At 46.3% G+C, this 27,510-nt stretch overlaps 1 pseudogene; it reads right to left on the minus strand.

The window, feature by feature from the left end:
- Positions 1–9,904: 9,904 nt before the first annotated feature.
- The window catches only part of LOC115407490 (rho guanine nucleotide exchange factor 10-like protein), an 81,817-nt pseudogene continuing 64,211 nt past the window's right edge, over positions 9,905–27,510 (minus strand).

Here is a 27,510-nt window from a genome sequence, read left to right on the forward strand (position 1 = left end):
CTTCCACTAACATGGAGTTGTTAGCATCTGTCATCCACTAACATGGAGTTGTTAGCATGTCCAATCCACTAACATGTAGCTGTTAGCATCTGTCTTCCACTAACATGGAGTTGTTAGCATCTCCCATCCACTAACATGTAGCTGTTAGCATCTGTCATCCACTAACATGGAGTATTTAGCATGTCCTATCCACTAACATGGAGCTGTTAGCTTCTCCCATCTGCTTTTGACAGTCACTGAATGAAGGCACTGAGTGTCACAGTTTGATTGACAGCTGCTGTCAGCTGTGTAACTGCACCGTATGTCCATATATGGTCATGTCCGTTAGAGTGGAGAGAGGAGAAAATAGTAATTTCTGTTTGGGGAAACAACTGCTCCTTGTTCCTTTCCTGTTGGGCAAAACTGAACAAAAAATATCACGTTTGATAGGAAAATTAGTTGTCTTTCACTTGGTGAGGCTTTTGGCGCAGTCAGGCTTTTAGTTTGGACCATAGAGGCCTCAGTTTGCGAGAAGTGCGAGATTTTTCCCCATCCGGCTCCATTATAACTGAGAGCAAAAAAAATGCAGAGCGCACACCTTTTCATACCTGTGAAAACATACATATAACATGCATTTTTCACAACTTGTGTTACATCATCTTGTTCAGGAGAACCTGGCGAGGCTTTACGTGTGCTTGGTTTGTTGATAGAAGTCACAGTTTAGCCACACTCGATGCTTGTTCGAGGGGCTGACAAAAGGCAATTTTTTAAAGTTTTTTCCCATTATAACGGGTGAGGGCAGGAGCAAGGCAGGATTTCAGACTTCCAACTTTGAACGCTAATAAAATCCACACTGTTAGACTTTTGACAAAGTTATTCACAACTTTTGTAGAGAAATTTGTCTTCTTTCACGTCGCGTAACTCTTATGTCTGTACGAAAAACGGTCTCAGAGGAGATAATTTTTTCGTGAGGAGTGATTTTGAGCAAAATTTTACTTTGAAAGGGAAATCGCAGACTTCCTGTTGGATTTAGGTCAGGGGTGTCAGCACGTGAATTTTAGATCTCGATGAGACAAACGCGTCAACGTTAGTTTGATCTCTCTGCAACATTCCTATGCGACGTGGCGCTTATTTTACTGTTTATAGGTGGCGCTAGAGAGCAGATGAGGTGAATTTTTTCATTTTATGAAATTTTTCACCAGTCATGATGTGCGTGCCAAATTCGGTGAGTTTTCGTGCATGTTTAGGGGGTCAAATTTGCGTTTATTTGGGCGTTAGTATAATAGAGAAGAAGAACAAGAAACGAACGAATAACAATAGAGACCTTGCCCTCCGGGCTCGGTCCCTAATAAACATCAAACAATATATAATAATGTTATTTTAACATATATAAATATACAATACTATATCACTATATATAAGTGAATAGTGGCTTAAAAGTGAGTGTGCAGGATTCTGATGATTTGTGCAGCCTGCTTCCAGAGGTCAGAGGAGTTAACAGGTGGTGGTGCATCTGGTGACGTAGATGTCACTGTAAATTGCACCCGATGGCCCTCTGGACACCCTCTGAAGCGCCTTCTTCTCTGCTACCATGCAGCCTCCATATCAAACAGGGAGGCAGGAGCTCAGGACGCTCTCCACAGCACAGCCAGAGGGATCTGAGTAGTTCAGAGTTCAGTGCTGCCCTCCTCAGCTTCCTCAGAAGAGAGGCGCTGATGGGCTTTCCTCATGACAGCTGTAAGGAAAGTGTTAGTGCTCAGGTGAGGACAGGTGGACGCTGAGGTATTTGATGGACGGGACATTCTCCACTGCTACTCCATCGATGTAGAGCGGGGAGGGGCTGGAGGGGGCAGACCTGTGGAAGTCCACAACCGTCTCCTTGGTCTTCTGAGTGTTGAGGATAAGGCCGTTTTCTCCACACCACCGTGTCAGGTCCTCCACTTCCTTCCTGGACTCGTCTCCATGGGTGATGAGTCCGACCACCCCTGTGTCATCTGCGAACTTGATGACCAGATTGTTGTTGTGCCGAGCTCTGCAGTTGAAGGTCACCAGCGTGTCCAGCAGCGGGCTGAGCACACATCCCTGGGGTTCTCCGGTGTTCAGGAGAGGATGAGGTAGAGGATGAGGTGTTGTTGATCCTGACACTCTGCGGCCTCCCAGTCAGCAAGTCCAGGACCCAGTTGCACAGTGATGAGGGGTTCTCAGTTCAGCCAGTTTGGACACCGGATTCAGCAGGATGAGGGTGTTAAATGCAGAACTGAAGTCCAGGAACAGCAGCCTCAGGTAGGAGTCCTTGTTCTCAGTGGAGATAGCGTCAGCTGTGGAGCGGTTCCGCCTGTATGCATGCTGGTGGTGGGAGTCGACAGCCACACTGACTTTAGGGGCCTCAACACCAGCTGCTCGGAGCACTTCATGGGCTGAGTGCAGCTGGACGGTCGTTGTTGAAGCACAAAGCTGCAGAGGCAGGGGTTAATTTGTGCCGGATCCTGCCGGAACAGGATCCGGCACCTCTTGATTTTTATCTGTCTGTGTTCCGGGACCTCTATGGGCGGATCCGGCACCTCCGTCACAGGAAAAAAAAAATCTCGTTAATTGCATAAAATAATATATATATTACCATATTAATTCACAGAGCAAATGTCACTAATTTCACGTTGTTTAATACACTTAAAAGTAAAAAAAAATAAGTCATTTAAAAGAGCCGCAGATCTGCCAATGCACTGAATTAAACCCCGACACTGACAGAAAATTGTCGCATCTGAGATTATTGATGAAGAGAGTAAGCAAGGGCTAATCAAACATGTCTAAAAAACCGTTAAATTTACTGTCATTTTAAAAAAGAAGGAAGGGGAACGCAATGATGGCTCAAAACGAGTCCAAATAACACCAGCAAGTGACACCGAGCCGAAACAGGGAGGAGGAGGAGAATCCGGACATGGCCGTGATGTGGAGTGTTTTGGACTGTTAAATATGGTAAGAACACTGTCTGTTATTAGGCCGCCGTGCCAGATTTTAAGTGATAATAGAATATTTGTCTCCGGTGGGCTCACCACCCACCGAGGGAACCGTAGGGGCCGGGTGCAGTGTGGATTGGGTGGCAGCCGACGGCAGGGTGCCCGGCGACCCGATCCCCGGACACAGAGACTGGCTCTAGGGACATGGAATGTCACCTCGTTGGCGGGGAAGGAGCCTGAGCTTGTGAGGGAGGTTGAGAGATACCGGCTAGATATAGTCGGGCTCACCTCCACACATAGCCTGGGCTCTGGAACCCAACCTCTCGAGAAGGGCTGGACTCTCCACTTTTCTGGCGTTGCCCGCGGTGAGAGGCGGCGGGCTGGTGTGGGTTTGCTTATAGCCCCACAGCTCAGCCGCCATGTGTTGGAGTTCACCCCAGTGAACGAGAGGGTTGCATCCCTGGTCCTTCGGGTCGGGGATAGGTGCCTCACTGTTGTCTCGGCTTACGGGCCGAACAGCAGTGCAGAGTACCCGGCCTTCTTGGAGTCCCTGGGAGGGGTGCTGGACAGTGCTCCGACTGGGGACTCCATTGTTCTACTGGGGGACTTCAACGCCCACGTGGGCAGCGACAGTGAGACCTGGAAGGGGGTGATTGGATCGCACGGCCTCCCCGATCTGAACCCGAGTGGTGTTCTGTTATTGGACTTCTGTGCTAGTCACAGTTTGTCCATAACGAACACCATGTTCAAGCACAGGGGTGTCCATAAGTGCACTTGGCACCAGGACACCCTAGGTCGGAGGTCGATGATCGACTTTGTTGTCGTGTCATCTGACCTCCGGCCGCGTGTTTTGGACACTCGGGTGAAGAGAGGGGCAGAGCTGTCGACCGATCACCACCTGGTGGTGAGTTGGATTCGCTGGCGGAAGAGGAAACCAGACAGACTTGGCAGACCCAAACGTGTTGTGAGGGTCTGCTGGGAACGTCTGGCGGAACCCTCTGTCAGCATGGCTTTCAACTCCCACCTCCGGGAGAGCTTCTCTCATGTCCCGAGGGAGGCTGGGGACATTGAGTCCGAGTGGACCATGTTCTCCACCTCCATTGTCGAAGCAGCTGCTCGGAGCTGTGGTCGTAAGGTCTCCGGTGCCTGTCGTGGCGGCAACCCCCGAACCCGGTGGTGGACACCGGAAGTAAGGGCTGCTGTCAAGCTGAAGAAGGAGTCCTATCGAGCCTTGCTGGCTCATGGGACTCCCGAAGCAGCTGACGGGTACCGGCAGGCCAAGCGAACTGCAGCCCGAGCAGTTGTGGAGGCAAAAACTCGGGTCTGGGAGGAGTTCGGGGAGGCCATGGAGGAGGACTATCGGTCGGCCTCGAAGAAATTCTGGCAAACCGTCCGGCGCCTCAGGAGGGGAAAGCAGGTCTCCGCCAACACTGTTTACAGTGGAGGTGGGGAGCTGCTGACCTCAACTGGGGATATTGTTGGACGGTGGAAGGAATACTTCGAGGACCTCCTCAATCCCATCGCCACGTCTTCCGTGGAGGAAGCAGAGGCTGAGGTCTCAGAGGTGGACTCGTCCATCACCCAAGCTGAAGTCACTGAGGTGGTTGGCAAGCTCCTCGGTGGCAAGGCACCGGGGGTGGACGAGATATCGGCCTGAGTACCTTAAGTCTCTGGATGTGCAGGGACTGTCTTGGTTGACACGTCTCTGCAACATCGCGTGGCGGTCGGGGACGGTGCCTCTGGATTGGCAGACCGGGGTGGTGGTCCCCCTGTTTAAAAAGGGGGACCGGAGGGTGTGCTCCAACTATAGGGGGATTACACTCCTCAGCCTCCCCGGGAAAGTCTATTCAAGGGTACTGGAGAGGAGGATCCGACCGATAGTCGAACCTCGGATCCAGGAGGAACAATGCGGTTTTCGTCCTGGTCGTGGAACAGTGGACCAGCTCTATACCCTCCATAGGGTGCTCGAGGGTTCGTGGGAGTTTGCCCAACCAGTCCACATGTGTTTTGTGGATTTGGAGAAGGCATTCGACCGTGTCCTTCGTGGTGTCTTGTGGGGGGTGCTCCGGGAATACGGAGTCCGGGGCCCCTTGTTAAGGGCTGTCCGGTCTTTGTATGACCGGAGTAGGAGTCTGGTCCGCATTGCCGGCTGTAAGTCGGACCTGTTCCCGGTGCATGTTGGACTCCGGCAGGGCTGCCCTTTGTCACCGGTTCTGTTCATAATCTTCATGGACAGAATTTCTAGGTGCAGCCAGGGGCCGGAGGGGGTCCGGTTCGGGAACCACAGGATTTCATCTCTGCTTTTTGCAGATGATGTTGGCTTCATCGAACCCGGACCTACAGCATGCACTGGGGCGGTTCGCAGCCGAGTGTGAAGTGGCAGGGATGAGGATCAGTACCTCCAAATCCGAGGCCATGGTCCTCGACCGGAGGAAGGTGGCTTGCCCCCTCCAGGTTGGTGGAGAGACCCTAGCCCAAGTGGAGGAGTTCAAGTATCTTGGGGTCTTGTTCACGAGTGGGGGACGGATGGAGCGTGAGATTGACAGGCGGATCGGTGCAGCGGCTGCAGTGATGCAGTCGTTGTATCGGTCCGTCGTGGTGAAGAAGGAGCTGAGCCGAAAGGCGAAGCTCTCGATTTACCGGTCAATCTACGTTCCCACCCTCACCTATGGTCATGAGCTTTGGGTCATGACCGAAAGGACAAGATCCCGGATACAAGCGGCCGAAATGAGCTTCCTCCGTAGGGTGGCTGGGCGCTCCCTTAGAGATAGGGTGAGGAGCTCAGTCACCAGGGAGGAGCTCGGAGTAGAGCCGCTACTCCTCCACATCGAGAGGAACCAGCTGAGGAGGCTCGGACATCTGTTTAGGATGCCTCCTGGACGCCTCCCTAGGGAGGTGTTCCGGGCATGTCCCACTGGGAGGAGACCCCGGGGAAGACCCAGGACACGCTGGAGAGACTATGTCTCTCGGCTGGCCTGGGAACGCCTTGGGATCCTCCCAGAGGAGCTGGAGGAAGTGTCTGGGGACAGGGAAGTCTGGGCATCCCTGCTGAGACTGCTGCCCCCGCGACCCGGCCCCGGATAAGCGGTAGAAAATGGATGGATGGATGGATGGATAGAATATTTGTGTGATGATCCATTGTAAGCTCCGTGCAGCTCCTGCTGCGTGTCTCAGTCAGCTGTTAGCTTAGCTGTTAGCCACCGACGAACTAGCTGGCTTTGAACGATTCCTTCATGCTCCAAAATCAGTCGACAGGACGAATCTCAACTTCTGAGAAGGTGGAGAGAAGATTTAAACGCTGAGCATCTGGGACAGAACGGGAAAGGTTGTTACTGACGGACAGTTCAGTTCTGAGAGGAAGGGTCTGAGCTGCATCATGGCGGCTTGGAGAGAACGAGGGAAACATTGTTCTGGTAGGTTTCATTTCTGGGTTTAGCGTGGCTGTTTACTGTTCTGTTGTTTTATCTTCATCTTGTTGTTCAGTGATCATCCCGTAGTTCTCAGTAGTGAGGAGAAGTATAGCTGACAGTCACAAAAAAACCCAAACAAAAATTGGCTCGATGCCAAATGAAGCTGCCGCCCCCTGCCCTATTATTACAATAGCAAATAATTGTCAGAACATTTACCATGGTTGCTATTTGAAATTTAGGCTTGTAAGTCCCACAGCATGGTATGTGGGCATTTGCATGTTGTTTTCTGCACGTTTCTTTTTTTTCTTTTTTTTTTTTTTCAGCACTGTTTTTTGTATGCGTTCCGGGACCTATATCTGTCTTGACATTCCCACGCTGACATTCCCAGGACACAGAGCACACCTGACAGGATACAGAGCACACCTGACAGGAGAGCACACCTGACAGGACACAGAGCACACCTGACAGGACACAGAACACACCTGACAGGACACAGAGCACACCTGACAGGACACAGAACACACCTGACAGGACACAGAACACACCTGACAGGAGAGCACACCTGACAGGACACAGAGCACACCTGACAGGAGAGCACACCTGACAGGACACAGAGCACACCTGACAGGAGAGCACACCTGACAGGACACAGAGCACACCTGACAGGACACAGAACACACCTGACAGGACACAGAACACACCTGACAGGACACAGAGCACACCTGACAGGACACAGAACACACCTGACAGGATACAGAACACACCTGACAGGAGAGCACACCTGACAGGATACAGAACACACCTGACAGGACACAGAACACACCTGACAGGATACAGAACACACCTGACAGGAGAGCACACCTGACAGGACACAGAACACACCTGACAGGAGAGCACACCTGACAGGATACAGAACACACCTGACAGGACACAGAACACACCTGACAGGATACAGAACACACCTGACAGGACACAGAACACACCTGACAGGAGAGCACACCTGACAGGACACAGAACACACCTGACAGGAGAGCACACCTGACAGGACACAGAACACACCTGACAGGAGAGCACACCTGACAGGACACAGAACACACCTGACAGGAGAGCACACCTGACAGGACACAGAACACACCTGACAGGACACAGAACACACCTGACAGGAGAGCACACCTGACAGGACACAGAACACACCTGACAGGACACAGAACACATCTGACAGGAGAGCACACCTGACAGGACACAGAACACACCTGACAGGAGAGCACACCTGATAGGACACAGAACACACCTGACAGGATACAGAACACACCTGACAGGACACAGAACACACCTGACCGGACACAGAACACACCTGACCGGACACAGAACACACCTGACAGGAGAGCACACCTGACAGGACACAGAACACACCTGACAGGAGAGCACACCTGACAGGACACAGAACACACCTGACAGGACACAGAGCACACCTGACAGGACACAGAGCACACCTGGCAGGATACAGAACACACCTGGCAGGACACAGAGCACACCTGACAGGACACAGAGCACACCTGGCAGGATACAGAACACACCTGGCAGGAGAGCACACCTGACAGGACACAGAGCACACCTGACAGGAGAGCACACCTGACAGGACACAGAGCACACCTGACAGGACACAGAGCACACCTGACAGGACACAGAGCACACCTGACAGGATACAGAACACACCTGGCAGGAGAGCACACCTGACAGGACACAGAGCACACCTGACAGGATACAGAACACACCTGGCAGGAGAGCACACCTGACAGGACACAGAACACACCTGGCAGGAGAGCACACCTGACAGGATACAGAACACACCTGGCAGGACACAGAACACACCTGGCAGGACACAGAACACACCTGATGGCACAGGATATAGAGCACGCCTCCAGACACAGACACACCTGACAGGTTGCTGGACACAGAGCACACCCGTGGGGAGGAGGAATGCAAGCGCTCTGAGCTGATGAAGTCTGGTCAGAGATGAAGATGAGTCCCAATCTGACCCACAGACTGGAAATGGCCCTAAGCACCACTCCGTCACTGGATCTCTGAACCTGCAGGACCAGGATGAATGTCCACAGGACCACCACTTCCTCATCTGGACCTGAATACCGGCTCTGGATATTCAGGCACAGAAGGAGGACAAAGCCCCTTCTTTCGCCTAGCGCTAGGTGGTAACGTGGAGCAGTCCAGTTCTGTAGGGAAAATCTGTCTCTGCCTGTTCCAGGTAACACAAGTTGTCCATCTGTCCCTCCACTTTAGAGCAAGGCATCCTGGTTATGTCTGACAGCAGGTGCGATAATGCCAAGGCCTGGTAAGGTTGATAAGGCAAAATAAATCACCAGGAAAATCATTGATGAAGCAAGAGAGCACTGCAGCAGGGACACGGCCGAACACAGCGCCATCTTGTGCTGACAATAAGTTCTATCAAAAATTAAACTCCAAAATTTGCTAAGTGGCTGTGACCAAGTCTGAGTACAAGATTGCTGCACATCTGAAGTATTATAAAAAGAATTCTGCTTTTCTTAGTTTTCTGTATTTGAATCTCGACCAGTCGCTCCACCTTTTCTAATGAATTGACTTTTGCAGAATCTTCACACCTCAAACTGGAATGTGAACTGGAGTCCCTGAGCCAATCAGTCGCAGTTCTTAAACCTCAATTTGGCTGTAGATGGCCATTTACTAGATTAAATTTGTAGACTTCAGGAAGAAGTTGAGGAAGAGATATTGATAACGAGGCTGACTGCATCCATGTATTATTCTGAAATCAATGCAAAAGAGCAACAGAGGTCCAAAGGTCACAACAGGCTTCACGTCTCAGCTAGGCCTCAAATGGTTAAGTGACTTTTTGGAGCTCCTCTAAAGCAGGGGTGGGGAACCCTGGTCCTGGAGGGCCGCAAACCTGCATGTTTTCCATGCCTCCCTGCTTCAACACACCTGAATCGAATCAAGATTCATGGCCAAGTCCAGCAGAAAGCCAGATAACGAGCCTCATTGCAATCAGCTGTGTTGAAGCAGGGAGACATGGAAAACATGCAGGTTTGCGGCCCTCCAGGACCAGGGTTCCCCACCCCTGCTCTAAAGGACTGTGTGACGCTCATCCTGTTGCAGTAATATTTAAGACCACAATACAAGGATCATATAGGGAACACACGCACACACTCACTATTCAACCCAAACTGTAAACATATTTGTGAGGGCTGCAGTCTTTTTTCCTGTGTTAAAATGTATCATTATTTATTGAAATCATAATCTTCAGAAAAACAATTAGAACATTTGAAAAGGTATGATGTAATGTTTTTGATATAATACACATAAATGCAGACAGAGTGATTAACTGATTTAAAACAGATGGAGAATATTGAATGAATGATGCAAGCAGGTCAGGTCTGGCCCGAGGCCAGGTCTCACGTCTGGCCCGAGGCCAGGTCTCAGGTCTGGCCCGAGGCCAGGTCTCAGGGCTGGCCCGAGGCCAGGTCTCAGGTCAGGTCTCAGGTCTGGTCAGGTCTCAGGTAAAGTTTCAGGTCAGGTCTCAGGTCTGGTCTGAGGTCTGGTCGGAGGTCTAGCCTGAGGTCTAGCCTGAGGTCAGGTCTCAGGTCAGGTCTCAGGTCAGGTCTCAGGTCAGGTCTCAGGTCAGGTCTCAGGTCAGCCAGGTCTCGGGGCTGCTGCTCTCAGCTGGTCCGGAGCCCTGCTGCTTGGTCCCGGTGAGAGGAAGCTGCCACACCAGGAGTGTGTTTTCACTGTCTGAGCACATCCCTGTGGGGACTTCCTGTCCCACTCGGCAGGATCCTTTGCCACCAGAGAAGATGGCTGTGGAGGTGACCTCCTCTTCTTTCCGCCCTCTCAGCCACACATCAGGGTCCTGGCTCACTTGGTAGATGGAGCCGTCCTCTGGGCTGTGCTCCGGAGACATGGGGGCAGCTCTGGGAGCGTCCTGTTGCTGCGTGGTCAGCAGTTTCCCTGGCAGGTGGCCAGTGGAATGGAGGCGGTACTGCAGCAGAGGACACTTTGGCTTCTCTGGGTTCGCTGGAGGAGTTTGTGAAGGAGGAGAGATATTCTCCACCTTTTCACCTCCTCTTCTTCCATCTTCTTCATGTGCTTCCCCCTCGTTTCCACTCATGATGGACTCCCGTCTGAGACGGCTGGAGGACAGACTGCTGGAGGCCGACACCAGGAAGTCCACCGGACCACAGTGAGCATTCAGAGACGTCATCCCCTTACCTGAGGGGGACAACAGAGCATCATGAGTTTGTCTGCGAGCTTCATTTAAATTCAGTTTGGACTCTCAGTACACCTGGAGTTCAATACAAGGGATCTGACACTTTTCAGAGCAGAATGAATTCCTCTTTTCCTCAAATTTCATCCACACAGAACATATGAATCTCCTCAATTCGCAGTGTGTGACAGGGCAGCGAGCTCTGACTGTGGACAGGACACACGTTTGTCCAGTAGGAGGGGCTTATCACAATAAGCCTTTAAACCTTGGAGTTTTTGTTTGACAGTTGAAGAGAGGGAGACAGAGAGAGTTTTTTGATGGAGTGAGACAGAATCAGAAAGCTGACGGTACAGCGAGAGCGGAACCTGATCGGCTTGTTGATGTTCTTTAGTCTGGAGGAAGGCCTCCAGACTAAAGAACCCTCCATCAGTCCATGGTGTCTGTGACATTATGGCCACTAGGAGGCACTTGATGTTAAAACGTAACTCTTGGTCATAATTTGAGGACATAAGTTAACAACCACAGCAGTGTTTTTTAGGGGAGGACAGTGTCAGATTTCAGGGGAACCTGCTTCAATGTTAACCTGTTAACCTCAGCTACTGGGAGCTAATGTGGATTCAGGGTCTTTCTCACAGACAGACTCACATCAATAAATCATTTAAACAAACTGATTGGAGATGCGGACTGCAGTGAATTGCACCAACCTGTGATCTTGGGTATTCCCTCCAGCGTGGGTGCTGGGAAGGTGAGGATTATCCCCTGGTTGGTCCCCACCCACAGCAGACCGAGGCACATCAGAAGGCTAGATATGCACACCCGGCCTGGAAGCACACAAAGTGGTTTTTCAGGCGAGTTGATAAAGAATTATGTCACTAAAGTGTCATGGAAACTCTTTCTCCACACTTCCACAGTGGACGTCATGTTTGACGTTATGTGACCAGGGTTGCCGGATTGGCCGAGGCTTCTTTTTAAAGGGGAACGGTCGTTTTTACAATCTGGACCTTATTTCACATTCGTCACAACAACATTTACTCACCCGTTTGACTTTCGTGTGATTTGAAGTTGGTTCGGAGATAATTAGCTCCTCCCATATCCATATAAGGCAGCGGGCGGGGCGCCGACATGCAGCCGTTACAGACGCTCTTTTCTCTTATGTTTGTTGTGGGGTGGTAGATACATGTAAATTTATTAAGTCAGCATCACTTAGCGCTATTGGGAAGTCTGTAAACCGGCTAGATTGAACAACTCTCCGGGAGCGCTGAAGCGATGATGTCATCACCCTGCGCCGTGGCGCACATTCATTCTGTTTGTTTACATGGAAGTAGCGTCTCTGCTCTGCGGTCAGACCACGGCATGTCAAAGAAAAAAATGAATATTATTAGCATCACGTTACCTCGACCTGTCCTCCTCCTGCAGCCGCTGGATGGCATTCTTTTTGAGGTTCATTCTCTGGATCTTCTGGCCTTCATTTCTTTCCTGAACTGGGAAGAAGTCCTCCGATGTGAAGTGGGCACTACACACCCGATAATCCAAATGTGGTAAAGTTTGAACTTTGATGCTGGGGTCCGTGTTGAGCGCTATTAGCCATAGCTTCAATAAATCCCGGTCACGCAGTGGGAGCCTGTGAGCTCAGTGACGTCCAGCTGGTCATTTCACTTTCACAGCAGGATATATGCACACTGGAACCATTGTACCAAAGTTACAACCAGCTGAAAATAAACTCTGACTGCCTAAAAACGCCGATGGAGATGCCGTGGTCTGACTGCAGAGCAGAGACGCTTCTTCCATGTAAACAAACAGAATGAATGTGCGCCACGGCGCAGTGTGATGACATCATCGCTTCAGCGCTCCCGGAGAGTTGCTGAATCTCGCCGGTTTACAGACTTCCCAATAGCGCTAAGTGATGCTGACTTAATAAATTTACATGTATCTACCACCCCACAACAAACATAAGAGAAAAGAGCGTCTGTAACGGCTGCACGTCGGCGCCCCGCCCGCTGCCGTTATATGGATATGGGAGGAGCTAATTATCTCAGAACCAACTGCAAATCACACGAAAGTCAAACGGGTGAGTAAATGTTGTTGTTATGAATGTGAAATAAGGTCCAGATTGTAAAAACGACCGTTCCCCTTTAACATGTTGGGCTGGAATTAAATAACTATTACTGTAATTTAATTCCAGTAAGCAGGATGTAGAAGTTCGGTTGATCACGTTTCATGTTAGCAGTGGAGAAGTTGTTTACAAAAGAATATGTCTGAGTCAGCTGTTGCCTGATTGCTCTGTTTGTGCTGTGTTAATAAACATCTTTGTTTATTTGGTGCAGTTGGTCGTTTATGGCCTATTTTTTATTATGAAAAGAGTTGAGTACTGAGTTGAGGGGGTTTTACGTTTGCGTTTGAACTGGAAACAGTGAGTCAGATCTGGCAACCCTGCACACGGCCTGTCTGTTGAAATAAAGATGGCACGGTATGTTTGGAGACGGAAATCTTTTTACACACGCTTTTTACACTTCCTTGGTTGCAAACAAAAGGATGTTGAGTTTTACAAGGAAAAGGCAAAATGTATGGTAACTCAGTCTTCTCCGAACACCATTCAAACACTATTCAGTGGAAACAGAAGTGGTGATAGAAGAAGTGGAATGAAAGTGCAGCTGGTGTTGGTGCGCATACTGGAACTGTGCATAGGTGAAAGGAACATTCACTGCTTTCAGTACTGCCTTCTGGCAATCAGGGGGATGGAATAGAACTCTGGTTTATGAATTCAACAAGAATAAATGTAGAGTAGCTTTTAAGATAAAAGCTGTGAGAAATTCCAATTTCATCTATAAGGCAACAGAATACTATAGGCTATATAGAATACAGGCTCCTTTGGTTTGATGGTGAGAGTGTTTAGCTTCACTATAATGTTCATTTCCTATATTGTACTTGAAGATGTTGATCAGTTTTCTTCAGGAGGTGATTTGATAAAAAGCAACTACACTACACCCAAAGTTTGCGCTCAGTAAAAAGGAAATGTAAAAACTGTGTAAGATGTTAGATCTCTTTATAAAAAAACAAATAAATTCATGCTCTTAAAATGAGGTCAAGAAATTCAGCATTGTGTTAATAATTTAATTCTGTTCTCAAATAGTTCCAGTACCCCAAGAGGCTTCAAGCAGCACCAAAGACTACAGACAGGAAGTCCATCGAGCCTTGCCTGGTGACAGATGAGCGGTCCGGGCGGACAGGCTGACCTCCTGCAACATTTCCTGAGTCTCGGTGTGAAACAGGTGGATGGACGAGCTGTGAGTGAAGGCCATCCACACCCCTCTGCCTGAACACACCATGAGTCTGACACTGCATCCGGGCTCAGGGTGGGCTTTAAAACTCTGAAACACACACACACACACACACACACACACACACACCCACACACACACACACACACACGCACGGTCTTGTATTTCTATCCTTGTGGGGACCGTCCACTGACTCCCATTCATGTCTAGCCCCTAACCCTGACCCTAACCCTAACGAAATGTTTTTGCACTTTGACTTTTTTCAATAACAACAACATGGTCAAGAAAACACTGGTTCCCCTCATTAGGATCCAAGAAATGTCCCCACAAATGACATTGTGCCTGGTTTTCCTATGTTGTGGGGACATTTTGTCCCCACAACATAGGAAAACCCAGACATATGTGTGTGTGTGTGTATACACACTCACACACAGGGACCTTACACACACACACAGGGACCTGTGTGTGTGTATACATACACACACACGGGGGAAACTTTTAATAGACAAATTACTTCACCAGAATCTACTGTGAGCATATTAAATAAAAAGAAAAGAAAGAGAAAGGTTAACATATTCTCATATCTGTGTTTTTCAATACACTTCAAATCCCACTGCACCCATCACACCATGACATGACCACATTATATTTTGACACAGTTTGAGACAAAATGTATTTTAAACTTATGAGGTATTCGGATCAATGTTTGAGTGTTTTGTGCTCTGTTTTTTTGACACTTTCAGACACACTGAAGATGCTCGGGTCTGGCCTGTGCAGTTCTGAGCACTTCATTGAAAACTCGCTGGGGCCACCTGATGTTCTCCATGGTTCTCAGAGCCCTGCTATCAAAACCATCGGTTCTGGCGGCCAGAGTGTCATTCAGAGGCCACGTTTCTGAGCCATAAAGCAGGATGGAGAGTACGGCTAATTTGTAGATCTGGAGCTTCGTCTTGTGTGAGATGGTCTGGTGCCGCCAGAGTGGTTTCCAGAGGGACTGCAGAGCAGATGCTGACAGGGCTCGTCTGCGGTCAATCTCTGGTTTTAGGTCCCCGCTGTCTGTCAGCATGGACCCAAGATACACAAAGTTCCTGACAGGCTCCACGATGTCGCTCCCGGTTTCCATGGGAGGTGGATCTGGTCCATCACCGACATGCATGGACCTGGTTTCAGTCCGGCTCCCCTGGAGCCGAGCTGTGCTCCTCCTCACTGTGAAGCCAGAGCGTCTCAGCTGACTGCAGGCTGTCTGAGCAGGATGGTGTCGTCAGCGTATTCCAGGTCCGTCAGGTGGTCGCTGCTGAGGGACGCTCCGGGGACGCCTGCAGACCTGGGACCTCAGATGGTCCATGATGCAGTAAAAAGATCAGGAGCCACACGGCCCTGGAGAACGCCGCTGGAGATGGTGAACCAGCTGGATTCAATGCCGTTAATACGGACTCAGCTCTCTGCTGTAGAGCAGCTTGAACAGAGCGATGGTCTTGGGCGGAGCTCCGAGGGTTTGGAGGATGTTCCACAGTGAGGAGTGGCAGACGGTGTCGAAGGCGGCTTCAGATCCATGAATATGATAAACAGATGGCGGTCTTTACGGAATTCACGGGTCTTCTCTATCAGCAGACGTACGGCAGAGATGTGGTCGACTGTGGAGCGATCGGGGATAAAGCCAGCCTGCTGGGGACGGCGGCGGCTTGTGGTCGCTGGAAGGGCACGGTGAAGCCAGATCCTGGTGAAGACCTTGCCACGGATGGAGAGCAGGGTGATGCCTCTGTGGTTTCCGCAGACAAGCCGATCACCCTTACGTTTCCAGAAGGTCAGGATGACCCTCTGGTCCAGTCGGTGGCAGCTGCTCTGTTTCCCACACCTGGTTGAATAGGTGGGTTAGTCACTCCACCATACCATCGCCGCCGGCTTTGAGCATCTCACCGGTGATGGCACAGACGCCGGGTCTTTCCTGATGTTCAGCTTTTTCAGAGCAGCTCTCACTTCCCCGGGTGTTAGGCCTCATTCCCACGTACGCGGTCACCGTGCAGCACGGGGCGGACGCGTAAACGGCGTGGGCGCTGGAGCGGCGTGTTCAGGCATCCCTTTCTCACCAGTGCGGTCTGCGTGAGCGGGTTGTCTGCGGCAATGGCCTGCTAGGAACTGTCTTCATTGTTTTCAATGGGACTCCGCTCCAAGCCGCACGGAAAAACAGACGGACCAGAACACTGGCGAAAGCCTCTTGTGTAGAGCAGTCTGTAGCAGACATGAGCTCAATGCATGCTTAGAAAGCCTAGCTGACACGAGGTGTGTTTATGCCGTTGGTTTCAACGGGACACCGCGCACAGCCTGCTCAAGTCCACGCAGAAAAATAGACCTGATTTCTATTTAGAAATTGCCGCGCGGATTTGAACAGGCCATGTGTGGATTGTGAAAGGACTGATCTGTTTGCATGCAGGTCTGACTTTTCCGTGCAGAAACCATGCAAATCCAGGCAGATCCGCGCCGCACAGCCGCGTGTGTGAGAATGAGGCCTTACAGACAGAGTCTGTGCCACCCGGGGAAGTGAGAGCTGCTCCGAAAAAGCCGAACATCAGGCTTTAATTTACCTTAATTATTTGTGCTGGAATACCTTGGTTTCAAAATGACCTTTCTGCTGTTGAGTTTGCTTTCTGGTGAATGTGTTGACACTATACCTGTGTGTTTAGGCTGCTTCCCCGGATGATGGTGACATAGTTTCCACAGCCAGCCCACACACTCTCTTCAACTGTCAGCAGGGGGCAGACAGACTCAGAGCCAAGAGACAGAAACCTGCCCGGGTCCACATCCCAGAGTGTTTCTGACAGACAACACAACAACATTTATAAATAACACAAGTTGAAAAAATAAATAAATAAAAAATACACAATTTGAGTGTGACAAAGGAAGTTAAAGACCTGACAGACGAAAATAGCCACAATAAATCCTGGCAGTTGACATGCTTGTTCTGTTATCAGTACAATTAAATGAATGTTGTATTTATGCCGGGCTCACACTGGCTCCGGTCCGGCGGCGGTCCGCTAGAGGAGGCTGCCAGATCCATCGCTCTCTCCCCCAAACAACACGTATTGTTCTGTCAAAACTGGCTGCGAGCTGGCTCCGCCTCCCATCCCCCATCGGGAAGGAGAGGGAGCAGGTGATTCCTATCACCTGACTGATGCCCCTGGCCAGCTGGGTGGAGAGACGACCTGCTTCACAGCCTTCCTGCTTGAAGCAGGAGACGGACCAGGGGAGAGCACAGCTCTCTGGGAATGATCAGGAAAGTTGCTCTTCCTTGGATTTCACCTTGTGCAAACAACTCTTCAACTTGGATGGACAGCCGGTAAGAGCTGCAGAACAGTGACTGTTTCAAGAAGAAATGTTTGCATGCAGAAGCGCCTGGGACTCTCCAGTTGCAAACGAGAACTTTAAGTTTAATGTTTTCTTTTCATTAATATTTAATTGAGGTGATGAAGTTTAAGTTAAAATTCACTGAAAAGTAACTAAGTTAATGTATTGTGAGGAAAAGCATTTGATTTATTTGCTACCTTAAACTGATAAGTAAATTTAATATTCAGAATCTACCTTTGTTAGGATTGCTTGGTACTTTGTGGCCAGATCATTGTTAGTTCTTCATTACTTTTGTGAAAAAGTCTAAATACTATTCCCAGGAGTAATTGGTATATTTTGTTTTCCTGAAGGTTTTTCACCTAAAGAGAAGCCTAATAAGAAGCCCAAAGGAACAAAAAACCAGCTAAAGGTTTAGCTAAAATAAAATCAGATCCAAAGATTTATCTACAATAAAAGAATTGGAAAAAGAAAACTTTGAATTCTTCTTCTTCTTTGAGTGGAATCCTGCCACATCCATACGAAGAGAACGCTCTTTTCAAGTCCAGAGCAGCACAAAAACTTGGAGGACTTGACACGTATGAAACCTGTTTACTCAATACTGTCGGGGCTACAGCAGCTCAGATGGTAGAGCGGGTCGTCTCATAACCGGAAGGTTGGCGGTTCGATCCCCGCTCCCGCAGGCGTGAAACTGTCGTGTCCTTGGGCAAGACAATTCACCCACCTTGCCTAGTATGAAAGTTGTGAGAGTGAATGGTTGGTGGTGGGAGGGGCCGATGGCGTCAGTCTGCCCCCCCCAGGGCAGCTGTGACTGCAGCAGTAGCTTACCACCACCCAGTATGGAGAGAATGAAGAATGCAATGTAAAGCGTCTTTGAGTGTCCAGAAAAACGCTGTATAAAATAAAATGCATTATTAATAGAAAGCCGACATCGCTGTTGAAAATGCACGTTAAAACTGTATATTCCAGTAGTATTGGTAAACATATATGCACCCAACTGGGATAATGTTCAATTTTTTAAGGACCTATTTTCAATTTACCAAATTTGGATACACATAATCTGATTCTAGGGGGAGACCTGAACTGTGTCCTGGACTCAATTTTAGACTGCTCTAGCATAACACCCAGTATATTAAGCAAATGAACAAAATGCATTAACTCTTTCTATGAGGCTTATGGCGTATTTGATCCATGGAGATTGTGGTGCTCCTTTTATTCCGCACCACATCAAACGCACACTAGAATTGACTATTTTCTATTAGACAACAAACTGACCTCCATAATGCAAGATATAAGATACTCTGAAATAGTGATATCTGACCACAGTCCAGTCATATTAAAACTCAGCTTCCCTGAGAATACACCATCTCAGCGGATATGGCGTCTTAACACCAGGTTATTGGCAGACGGCGATTTCGTTAAGTTTGTAAATTCCCAAATAGTCTCTTTCTTAGAACTTAATGATACTAACGAAGTAAGCAATGGCACTCTGTGGGAATCTTTAGAAGCTTATATTGGAGGACAAATAATTTCATACAATGTTGGCGAAAGAAAAAGAACAATGAAACGTACTGTGGAGTTAATGAAGGCAATAAAGGAAGTTGATTTGGCACGTTCTATGGCACCCTCCAAGGAGCTACATAGAAAGGGGATTTTACTTCAGAGTATGTTGTCTTGACAGGGCAGCATGAGGAAGACCTGTATTTCAGATCGAGACAGAATTACTACGAACATGGTGAGCGTGCAGATAAACTCCTCAGCCATCAGCTAGAGCAATCAGCAGCCGCAGGCCTGATAGTAGAAATAGGGGACAACTTTGGAAACAAAATAATAGATCAAAAAGGTATAAATGATACATTTAAGTCTTTTTATAAAGACTTATATAGTTCAGAAATAAACGATAGGGAGCGAGTAAGTAAGTTTTTTGAAACTATGGAACTGCCATCTCTGGACAGAATAGATAGGGATAGCTTAGAGGGCCCAGTGACTGCAAGAGAGATAGAGAATGTGATTCGGAATCTGAAGACAGGCAAAGCACCGGGCCCTGATGGGTTTCCAAGTGAATTTTAGTGTGATACCTTTCTCAGGGGTCTAAATCTTCCTTCACTGTCTAGAGAAGAAGCAACAAACATGATTTCAGATGTGACCGAGACTGAAATTTGAGAGGCAATTAAAAAACTGAAGAACAATAAATCTCCAGGAACTGATGGGCTTCCTGGAGAATTCTAAAAATGTTTTATTGATGTTTTATTGCCTTTGCTGACTAAGGTTTTCAATTACACACTTAAGAAAGGTGATATGCCTGCATCATGGTCGGAAGCCATAATTTCAGTCATTCATAAAGAGGGAAAAGAAGCAGCACACTGTGATGGTTACAGATCAATTAGCTTACTTTGCAATGACCTAAAGCTGCTGACCAGTATTTTAAAAGGGTACAAAAACATATTCAAAACCTCATTCACCCAGATCAAACGGGTTTCATCCCAAGTCGACAGACTGCCAATAACATGAGAAGACCTCTAAACATCGTAACACAGGCCAAGAATAATAATAAGAATTAGAGGTCGACCGATATGGGATTTTCAAAGGCCGATGCCGATTTTTTTTAAAAAATTCAGCCGATGGCTGATATCTAAGGCCGATTTTGGAAGCCGATATTCAAGGCCAATATGCTTATATGTAAGAAAAAAAAAAACACTGATTATGAAACACAAGTGAGCCACCAAAAGTATAAACGCCCATGTTAGAAATTAAATACTACTATTACAATAGTAGAACTCCTTAGCATTTATTTTAACTTAAACTGAACACAAAAAGTACAATATCCAAAAAGTAACCTGAGTGACATTTTGTTTCAGTGCAAATACCTAAACTATTTCAAAGTTTTTTTCTAAAACACTTAAACTTTATAAAATAAAAAAATAGAATCACAAAGTAACCTGAAAAGTGATTTCAGTGCAAATTGTTTATTCAAGTATCTTAACTTCAGGTACCACAGTGTAAAGCACACTACCCCATCAAACTGTAAACAGAAAAGTGGTTTTAGTGCAAATTGTTCATTCAAGTATCAGAGATGAACATTATCTCAGAATGGAAAGAACACTTCCAAAAGCTAAAAAATTAAAACTTAGTGCAGTTAAGCATGATAAATCTTTAAATAAAACTCACATGAAAAAAAACAGTTAAAAATTAAAGTAGGCATTAACAATAATTTCTTTGGATCAACTGTCCTCCGTGCCTTAATAAATCTTTCTTTATGTAAATGCAACATGAAAAAGTAAAGTATCATACAAAGATAAACACGTAAACATTAAGTTGAAACATTTATCAAAAAAAGCCTTATTTACAGTGTCCTACACTTACACTACCAAGATTTTCAAAATAACGGTGCATGTAGACAGTGTTTTCTGTGCTCTGAAATTCAGAGTCTGAATCTTTCCTCAATACTCATATTTAAAAAGCAGAAGATTGTAATGTAGAAAACAGTCTTTTAGCATTTCTCCTGTGAGTCTGCTCCTTTTTGTAGTGTAAATATTCCCCACTTCACAAAAAAACCTTATTTACAGTGTCCTACACTTACACTACCAAGATTTTCAAAATAACTGTGCATGTAAACTGTGTTTTCTTTGCTCTGAAACTCAGAGTCTGAATCTTTCCTCAATACTCATATTTAAGAAGAGGAAGATTGTAATGCAGAAAACACAGTCTTTCAGCATTTTCTCCTGTGAGTCTGCTCCTTTTTGTAGTGTAAATATTCCCCACTTCACTAAAAACTCTCTCACTGGGAACTGAAGAAGGGGGTGCAGACAGAAACTTTCGGGCAATGGGTGCAAGTAGATTGAATCGAGCAGCATTGTTTTGCCACCATTCCAACGGGTTACCAGTCTTTGGATCTATCAGTGGCTCACGCTGGTACTGATCTGGCTGGGATGAGATGTCTGACTCTTGTGCAGTTTCATCAGGAGATTTTGCTTGCAGAATATTAGCAAACATTTGGTCAACTAGTCCAGGCCTTGGCCTTTCCTCCACCTCAGCAGCCACTCTTTTTTGCTTCGGCTGGGTTGCATCATCTGTGGACATACAGAGTAGATATGTAATAGTTAGCAACACATTTCTGGTTTACTGTTATTTAGGACAACTCTTAATATGCTACTACTTACCATTGTCTGAGTCTGTGGATTCATGTGGATCTGGAGAGACAGCAGACAACGATGAGTGTTCCTCCTGTATCCACCTCTGCACTGTGCCCTGTGTGGCTGCAGACACAACATTGGCCTTGTACCTTGGATCCAAAAGGGTGGAAAGTACCAATATCTTTGAATCCTCCATTTTTGCAAATCTCTTCTCAAGACTTTGCAGCATAGTTTGGCGCAGTGTTTTGATTCCACGAGTAGAAGGGCCCTCAGCTCCAAGTATCATTTTAAGCACAGCAATGCTTGGGATGATGCATGATATGGAGGACTCTGAGTGGCTCATCTCCAATGTAACTTCTTCAAAAGGTGCAAGTGTGTCAATGGCATTTGAAACCAACTCCCACTGGTCTGCACTTAGTGTTGTGAACTTTCCGTATTCTCCTACGTAAACATTTAAGGCTCGCTTTTGCTCCAGCATCCGCTGCATCATATGGAGTGTAGAATTCCAGCGTGTTGGCACATCTTGTAATATGCTGTGCAGTGGTAGGCCGAGGTCAGATTGAATTTTCTGCAGACGTTGCTTTGCCAGGATGGAATGATTGAAATGTGTTGCACATTGCTTTAGCTTAGCTATGATGTCAACAATAGCTCGCTGGCTGGCTATTCCCTCATTAATAACCAGCTGCAGGGTATGAGCTGAGCAACTCAGATCTGTTACTTCAGCAAGCTTGAGCCCTTTCACCATGTTAGCTCCGCTGTCTCTTAGCACCAAAAAACTCTCTCAGGTTGTATATGCCATTGCTCAAGCATTGCCAAAAACATCTCACTTATATATTCACCAGTGTGCGAGCCCGTCATTGCTTTGACATTCAGTACAACCTGCTTCCTTTTCCACTTCTCATCGATGAAGTGGCACGTGAGGCTCATCAGAGACTGTGTCCCCTGACCAGCAATCTGTTGTAAATGACAGGAACGGTTCCTTTTCTTTGGAAGACACAAGTTCTTGAATTTTCTGCTGAACTTTTTTGTGAATTTCTTCCAAGACAGTAGTACGGTAGTATTTTTCAGATTTAAGGCTATACCGAGGCTCTGCATGTTCCATCAGTCTCCTGAAACCAGAATCATCTACAACAGTGAATGGCTGATTATCGGTGGCAATCATTCATACAGACGGACATCGGGGCATTTGGCCAACATCCGGGTCCGTCGCCCATAGCAACCAGTGCAAAGGGGAAAGCCGTCGTCTCCGCTCGCTTAGACAGAGTAAAGACGCACAATACGGGGGAAGTTCTAAAATGGTTAAAAGTTGTTGTGTGGTCGGCTGCACCAACAATAAAAGGAAAAATCCTCCTCTATCATTTTATATGATACCGAGTGAGAGTACGGAACCCAAAACGCGCCGACTGTGGCTGCAAGCTATAAATAGAAAGTCGACATCGAATTCAGAAAATGGTCTGACCCCTCTCCACAACAACCTATGGCATCCAAGATCTCATTACACATGCGTGCTCCGCTCATTTTACTTCAGGTATGTATTTATTACTCCTGATACCTTTTCAGTGTTTTTTTGTCTTTCCCACCCTGTCCTCCTCTTCCTCCTCTTCCTCCTCTTCCTCCTGCACTGTCTCCTCCTCTAACCTGGGCTGTATGGAGACGGTGACCGAGCGTCCTCTTTTTCCCGGACATGTCCACTTTTTCCGTCCTGTCCGGGGCGTCCGGCGGGTTTTATAAATTCAGGAAAATGTCCGGTGTTCACTGTTTTTTACAGCACAATGACACTTGAACGTAAACTGACCGGCGCTTTGTACACGATGCTATGATACTACTTAGTTGCAGGAGGTAATGATACACACAGACGGAGCGGAGCAGACGGCTGTTCACACAGTGCCGATTCACAGATGAATTGCTAAAAAAAATCCCACATACCGTCATCTACTCGTCAGCAGGGAGTCTGAAGAGGCACTTTAACACCCACAATGTCCAGTTTTGTCCTATATCGGGCCAAACTGTCCCCAAAAAGCTGGTCGTAGTGTGTGTGGGCCATCTATAGCCGGCAAGACCTTCCACGCACTGAACAAATGTAAAATTACACTACAATAACACCTAAAACCACAACGCACAAGGCACAGTGAACTGCGGGAGGCTGTAGTTTTTCCCCCTTGAGGACGGTTGCTATGGGCGGTCACATGATCCATGACGCCACTCCGTCTGCAAGAATTTCAACTATCAGTTTGTCAAACTTCTTTGACTTTGGGTCATTGTTTCCCCATTTTCTCTGGGCATCAAGTAGTTGAACTAGTGTAGGTTGTTGTGGTTGTGAAACTGATAAGGACTTTTCATCCTTTTTCTTTATTGCCTCATGGTATGCCGGGGAGTGACGACTCATTAAGTGACTCCACAGGTTTGATGTATTCATTTTCTTTTGAACATCTGCTGCTCCCATGCTGATTGTGTTGGTACAGATATTGCACTTGGCCTTCCCTGGCATTGGCTGGGTAAAATGATCCCATATAGGGTTTTTGGTTTGTGCAGCCATTGCCTGCAAGAAAAAAAAAAAAAAAAAGCTCATACCATTACAATGGATAATTGTGTGAAAAAAATAATTAAGAATTTAAACATTTAAATGACTGTTCAATTTGATGTCCTTAATTATAATATAGATAATATAACATAGACAATATTTAGCTTTTTTACCCCACTCAGTATATGAAATGTGAGTAATCTTACACAACATGCGTTTTTCACACAGATTTTCTGAACTACTATATTCCATTTCAGGATCAAACCAAGACTAATTAATAAATAGTGCTGATAAGAAATTTAGCTTCCATCACTGTACTGGATTTAAGTTTATAAACTGATTGGGAAGAAACGGAGGACACAGCTAAAGGTGCAACTGGAGAGATACTTGCAGCTGGCTGTGTAATTATGACTATGCAAGGAGGTCTCGATGCAAAATCTACACGCACATAACTTTAGCAAATTATAGCAGACATATTTTTTAATCCGGGTGCTAAGATGCAGCTCAATTGTTGGAAGTCAATAGGAATCAGAGTCAGACTGACGAAAGTGGACAAAATCCTCCTTCCAGTGGTCCAGGGGACGGCCTATTAGCACGTGAAGTAAATCTTAATGATTATAAAACATTTTAAAAGACGTGTTTTCTTTTCAATCCATTAAAATAACGTTTTGATCCACACAGATCTGCACAAGCGCAGTGCTCCGCGGAGGGATAGACCGGAGCTCAGCAGTAGAAGCCACCGACTCAGCCGCTGTTATATGCTAACAAAGTTGCATGCATGATGCAGCTTGAGCCTGATGCTGAAAGTCAAGCGGCTAACTTTTACAGTTTGATAATGACCCAGTAAAGACTTTTAAAGGCTAAATCAACATTGCATATTCTTTCTTGCCAAGACAAAGCTCTTACCATTTGTTTTAGTCAGCAGATTGGGAGCGCAGTCTAGCCGGGGATCGCTCCCCTCAGCTCGGCTCCGCTCTGCGGTTCTTCTTCTTCTGCTTTGGAATAACGGCGGGTGGGACCAACAACTTAGGGGATATACTGCTCCACAGTTCCACTCTGTCCTTCCATCAGGACCGGCAGCTGGCCTTACGGGTGCCTGATCAAAAATCGGCTTTTTATTTATAAACATTGGCCGATGCCGATGTTAAAAAAGTCCATCTATCAGCCAAAAACATCGACCAGCCGATCTATCGGTCGACCTCTAATAAGAATTCAATGTTAATTAGTTTTGATGCACAGAAAGCTTTTGATACTGTCAGTTGGCAGTTCTTTGTATAAAACTTTGGCAGTTATGGGGTTTCATCCCCAATTTGTGGACTGGATTAAAATAATGTACACAAATCCTAAATCATGTGCCAGGGCAAATGGGAGCTGCTCTGATTTCTTTTATTTAGAAAGAGGTGTTCGGCAGGGTGACTGTCTCAGTCCCCTGTTGTTTGCAATTAATGTTGAACCACTCGCAGCTTCAATCAGGATGAATGAAAATATTAAAGGCATTACGGATGGGAATAAGAAAGAACATAAGATATCTCTTTTTGCTGATGATATTTTAACGTACATTAGTGATCCAGGAACTTCTGTTATTCCCCTCTTAAACATTTTCGAAGATTATGGCAAATTTTCTGGATATCAAATAAATCAAAATCAGAAGCAATGATGTTAAAAGGCCAGTGGCCAACAAATCTTAGAAGTAAATTTAATTTTCAAATGTCTAATCAAGGATTTCGATATCTTGGAATTATAATTACCCCTGAAATATCACACTTATTTAAAGCTAATTATGGTAAACTTTTGGATGAAATTAAAAAAGATCTTACAAGGTAGGAAATCTTACCCCTCTCACTTGTGGGAAGAATAGAAACAGTTAGAGTGAACATATTACCCAGGTTGCTTTTTTGTTTCAATCCTTACCTATAAAAATTCTAATGTCCACATTCACTATGCTTAATAAATGGCTCTCAAAATTTGTTTGGCAGAATAAACGCCCAAGAATCAAACTTAAAACCCTTATGTGCCCAAAAGAACTTGGAGGATTGAATCCTCCAAATTTAAGAAATTATTATTCTGCCGCTTAACTTCTATCCATGGTGGCATGGGTTCGTCAAGAAGAAGAGGATACACTTGGTGTAGGATGGAACAAGGTGATTGTAAAGACATATCTCTTGGTACGATTCTGTTCATAAATCCAGATGCATGGTCACAAAAGAAGAAAAAAATTACAAATGAATGGGTCAAAATTACTTTGTCTACATGGTCAAATATAAGAAAGATACTAAATCTCCCTAACTCGATTTGCAGATTAATTCAAATTCATCACAATCCTGAGTTTCTTCCTTCATCTGGATTAAAAACTCGGGCTGAAAAGGGCCTTACGATGTTGGGTCAATTGGTAGATAATGGGAATTTAATGACCTTCCAGCAAATCCAACAAAAATACAATCTTCCAACCAATGATTTTTTATAAATATTTACAATTAAAGCAACACTAAGGAACTTTCAGTTTCCGTTGATTTTGGCGGCGCCAGTGGACAAAAGCGGTAGTGTTTTGCCTGAACAAATACTACAGTTCCCATGAGGACTAGTGCGTGGCGTCATAAAATGCTGCTCCGGTTGGCGCGCTGTAGGACTGAACTCGCCTGCATTTGTTTCCAGTGGCTGTGTGAAGGACGGATAGCGACGAGGTAATAGATCTAATGGTGGCTAAACGATGTTATATCATAATGTGACGCATGCCGTGTGCAGGGTTCCTACCACCCTCCTCACAGTTTCTTAGTCCAAGTGAAAGCAATACTGATGCCCTCAGCCCGTGACAGAGGGGTCATTCAACTCGTTGTAAGTCGATGTATCATCACAAAAGATATTAAAATGTTTTATTAAGGTTGAAAAGTTCCTTAGTGTCGCTTTAAGACACTATCTACATAAACATGATTATTTGACATCCCTACAAGCCCCCCACCCTCTAACATAGAACAATTCTTTTTCTCTATAATCAAAACGACAATTAATAGCAGATATGTCTCATATGCCTACAAAATATTGCAAGGTGACAGAACAGAGGACACAAAGCACATTAAAGGAAAATGGGAACTGGAAATGAACATAATAATCAAGGATGAGGATTGGGAGCAAACAATGCAGGAGGGTTATAAAATAACAAACAGCCCAACACTAAGAGAGTTTGAATGGAAAACCAAAATTAGATTTTTTAGAACTCCCTTTGTCACATCCAAATTTGATAAAACTTCAGACCGATGTTGGAGGGGTTGTGGTGGTGTGGGGGACCACACTCATATATTTTGGGATTGTCCCAAATTAACAAACTATTGGAAAGACATTCAGAGTGAAATTATAAACTGCTTGGGTATCAAAATTCCATTAGAACCAAATTTAATAATTCTGGGAATTTTCCCAGTTAATTTTATACCACACTGTAACAGAACTCAATTAAAAATATTACTTTTGATTGGAACGAAAAAGGATTACTGCCTCCTCTCTTAAACCTCAACCCCCCAGCATCACACAATGGAAGAACAAACTGAAGGAAGTATATCACATGGAGCAGATAACTGCAAGACTGCAAATGAAAACTGACATATTTAAAGATAAATGGTCCTCAATTCACAATTATATTTGTAATGGAATTC

The sequence above is a fragment of the Salarias fasciatus genome, chromosome 20, assembly GCF_902148845.1.
Source record: "Salarias fasciatus chromosome 20, fSalaFa1.1, whole genome shotgun sequence".
In the NCBI taxonomy this organism is placed as follows: domain Eukaryota; kingdom Metazoa; phylum Chordata; class Actinopteri; order Blenniiformes; family Blenniidae; genus Salarias; species Salarias fasciatus.